This window comes from Cottoperca gobio, chromosome 7, assembly GCF_900634415.1.
Source record: "Cottoperca gobio chromosome 7, fCotGob3.1, whole genome shotgun sequence".
Classification (NCBI taxonomy): domain Eukaryota; kingdom Metazoa; phylum Chordata; class Actinopteri; order Perciformes; family Bovichtidae; genus Cottoperca; species Cottoperca gobio.
This window is the reverse complement of record NC_041361.1, coordinates 1259839-1264210: the sequence shown is the minus strand read 5'-3', so window position 1 is coordinate 1264210 and position 4372 is coordinate 1259839. Positions and strand designations below refer to the sequence as shown.

The 4372-nt window shown below is 44.0% G+C and overlaps 1 pseudogene; it reads right to left on the bottom strand.

The window, feature by feature from the left end:
* Positions 1 to 4003: 4003 nt before the first annotated feature.
* Positions 4004 to 4157, bottom strand: LOC115011477 (uncharacterized; annotated as a pseudogene).
* Positions 4158 to 4372: the final 215 nt, after the last annotated feature.

The window sequence follows — 4372 nt, the reverse complement described above, 5'->3', positions numbered from 1 at the left end:
GGAGGAGAGGGGTTGCAGTTCGGTGGCCTGAGGATCTCATCGCTGCTCTTTGCAGATGATGTGGTCCTGATGGCATCATCGGTCTGTGACCTTCAGCAGTCACTGGATGGGTTCACAGCCGAGTGTGAAGCGGTTGGGATGAGGATCAGCACCTCCAAATCTGAGGCCATGGCTCTCAGCAGGAAACCGGTGGATTGCCTACTCCGGGTAGGGAATGAGCCATTATCCCAAGTGAAGGAGTTCAAGTACCTCGGGGTCTTGTTCGGGAGTGAGGGCACGATGGATCGAGAGATTGGCCGGAGAATCGCAACAGCGGGGGCGGTATTACAGTCACTTTACCGCACCGTTGTGACAAAAACAGAGCAGTTTGGGGTTCCTTACTGGAGCTGCTGCCCCCGCAACCCGACCCCCGATAAGCGGTAGACGATGGATGGATGGACAACGTTGTGAACACGAGCCCTCCTTTAGCTTAGTGGTGGTGACGTGAAGTCATGTGACCGGTGTGCAGTCTGTTTGTAGCCTAACGTTAGCTTTTTACTTCTAGTGATTGCATCTACGCTTTAGAAATCATCAAAGTGGTGTTAATATGTGGAGATTATCCTGCTGAACTAAAGGTGTAAGTATAATAAACTTATTTTCTGCCATAATTCAAAGTCTTTTTGTCGAGGGAACCAGTGCGATGCTAACTTCTGGGTCGGCCTACAAATATGTGTGTGTGTGCGTGTGTGTGTGTGTGTGTGTGTGTGTGTGTGTGTGTGTGTGTGTCTGTGTGTGTCTGTGTGTGTGTGTGTGTGTAGTACATGTTGAGGTGTTTCTTGGCGGCATGTATTCGTAGTGTTTTCTCAGAGCACTAGGTCTGGTACTCTTCCTCCTGCTGCTCCGTCATGTTGAGCTGCTTCTTGTGGTACCACTGCTGTTTCCTCTGCAGTTCCTGTGTCTCCTAAACAAAGAAACTACATCTTTAAGGTCTTTGTCCTGCATTGGATAAAAGATGCACAATAACGTAATAACAACTTCATCTTTAACTTTTACACTAAAGATATTAGTGTAGGCAGGTGGAGAGAGAGTTAATATTGTATCTTTAACATCAACACCTCCATATGGCCACACCCTCATTATGAATACATGGTAGAAGGTCACCTTCAGAAAAATGCTATGAACTCCAGTATATTCAACCTTTAGTCAAACTGAAACGCACTGCTACCTTGAATTAAAGATTTCTCTAAGTTTGAACTTTGAATATTGTTGGAAACATTTGGGATAATGTAAGTACACAATTCAGTAAAATATTTAACATAGATCGAGTCGCTTTTAGACATATTAATGTGGAAATGTTACATGTTATACGTTAAAGTTCCTGCAGTGAATAAGGGATATAATATACATCATGAGTGAACTTTACCTTTTCATAGCGTTCCTGAATGAGGTCGGCGTGCTCCACCAGTCTCTGTTTAAACTCGGCCAAACAGTCCTGGTGGAGCTGCTTGGCGTCTTCGGCGCTCAGAGTCTCTGTGTTGTCCAGCCGAATGAGGAGAGGAGCCAGGATGTCCTTCTCCTTCTCCTGCAGCCACCGCTGCTCCTCCGCATCCAGACGCTCCTGCAACGGCAAAGAAATGGTCGACAAAGGACGTCACAGACACGTGTTTGGCTTTCCTTAAGGTGTTAGCCTGCTTGGACGTATTCAACTCTACTTTTGTCAGAAAAAGGTGTTTTTTGGCTGTTGAAACTGAACGACATTGTCAAAGGCCATTTTAAATGTCTTTAATATATAGTAGTTATTCAGTTGGTAGGTAAATAGATACCTAGTGAGGGAGCAGTAATACCACAGTGTAGAAATACTCTGTAACAAGTCAAAGTCCTGCATTCTTACTTCAAGTAATGATCTCAAAGATGTTCATCTCAACACATTTCTGTTGTATCTTTGGCTGAACGCGGCAACACAATGGTGACTGAGCCTCCGGCCCACTGATGAAGCTTTTGTATTTGCAGTTTTACGTCTGTGGCGACAAAAATCACAAGCAGCATCTCCAGGAAGTGAGATCCACAAACACCTGCAACTCCCACCAAAGAGAATTGCTTTGTGGATCGAAGTACAAAAGTATTTGCATGAAAATGTATTTAAAGTACCAAAAGTAAAAGTTGTCATTCTACTGAATAACACATTTCAGAATGATATATGTTACCGTATATCATTGAAGCTAAACATTGAGTTAAAGGACGACTTTATATACTGCCGGGGAGCTTAATCCATAATCATTTAAAAGGTGATTTATATTTTGTATTAATGATCTTGACATTGAAAAGTAGTCAATAATAAGTAACTAATGTTGTCCGGGAACCATCACCTTACCGCAGTGGAGAGGTTTGTGTGTCCCTATGAACCATCACCTGTGTTGTCTGGAGCCTAGTGCTCCTGGTAGGGTCTCCCAAGGCAAATTGGTCTCAGGCGAGGGGCCAGACTAAGTATGGTTCAAAACGACTTCATGAAACAGAGGGAAAGAGAAGGAGAGATAATAGTCAATAATAAGTAACTAATGTTGTCGGAGAAATGTAGTGGAGTCAAAAGTCCAATATTTACCTTTAAGTATAAAGTAGCAACAATCTGAATTAAAGTGCCTCACTCCACTCACACACCACTGGCAGGTTGGTAGGTAAGTGTTGTCTCGAAGGGAAAGGGTCAACAGGAAGGTAGGAAACAGTTGCTGTTCAATGGGAATCTTGTCTCACCATTTCCTGTCTCTGGCTGCGGGCCCTGGCAGCTCCGGTTGTCGTCCACGGGGAGAAGTGAAGCTGAATGTCTCCCTCCTCCTGCTCTCTGCAGGCCACGATGTCTCTCACCTGCTCACACATTCACGTCTTTAACTTGAGTGAAAGTAGTAAACACCAAGATGTATTAGAAACTCCAGCATCATGGACGTTTCCCAGGTGCATCACATTGTCAGCTCTTCATGAGGACCTGACTGTGATTAACTGGGAGAGGTTTGACTGAGGGAGTCTGCAGCGACTGCTGGAGGGTTATACTCTGGATTCTGCAGGTCACGCATGCTTTGTAACAAATGCAGGCTCACGCACTCCCCATTACATTTTATATAAATCTTTAGGATGGTCCTCTTATTGCCAAGACATTGTTAGGCAAACTACCAACTTCTATCTCTGCAATAAGGACAGAGGGTCGTATGCTGTACAGATGTAACTGAGACACATAGGGTTCTATAAATAACATGTGAGTGATTGATTCATCTCCATCCTTTAATCCCTTCTTATTACTATGGGAACCACACCGTTTCTTTTCCTTATGTGTGCAGGTGTCCAGAAACCATGAATATTATGGGATGAATTGGGACACCACTGTACTGTGACTCCAGCTGACACTGAGGACACGTTACCTCTTTCTTAGATTCCCTGATCTGGAGAAGCACCTTGTCCTCATCCTTCATCAGGGCCACCAGCATCTCATGTAGAGCCAAAGTTTTAAGAGGCTCCTCGGATGGATCCACCTGAACGCCCACACAGACACAAATGTTGTGATTGTTGGAGAGTGAGAAACAGGAACAGCTCTGAGACTTTTACTTTGAAAGGCTGTGAAACCTGCTGTATGTCTTAGTGTGTGTTTGTTGTACCTGGAAGCTGGAGACCATGTCTTGTGTGAAGTCCTCGGCCTTCTTATTTTCTGTTGACTCTCACGGTTTGATGAAGCTTCTCTTTGAATCTGTGATCCTCTAAGCCAGTGGTTCCCAAATGGTATGCCGTGAGACAAATCCCAGTTAGCCGTGGGATTTTGAAACAATTAGGCCTATTGCATTTAACTGTACACAAGGTTATGAAGGTTCTTTACTTCAGTGTTTCCTCTAGGTTTACTGCTCTGTGGGGTGCTGCCTGGGCTGGATCAGGTCTGTGCGTGGTGCAGATTTTTTAAGTTCTCTCCTTCCCTTTCCTCCGCTCTGTCTCTGACTCCATTTTTTGTAGGTCAGGTCAGTGACTTGAACCAGTGCCGGATAGATATAAGGGGAGAGCGCGAACGCAGTCCCCCACTACCACAAATTATGCAGTCGAGATTCCCACATTTGGGGACTTCGCAGGGGTCAGCACAACCGGAGAGCAATGGCTGAGCCTTGCCCTGATTCTTGATCATGGTAGCTCCCCTGCCAGGTAAGTATGTAATAATGTATTAATTAATAGTATGTATTAATATTAATATTAATTGATAATAGTAATAAAACCTGATATATATATATATAGACTGTTTTTCTCTCATCGACCTTCAACAACTAACTTCAACTTCTCCTTCTAAGCCATCAACCTGTCTCTTGTACCTGATTCCAACTAAACTGTTAAAAAACGTTTCACCCTTAATCAACACTTGTTTAAATGA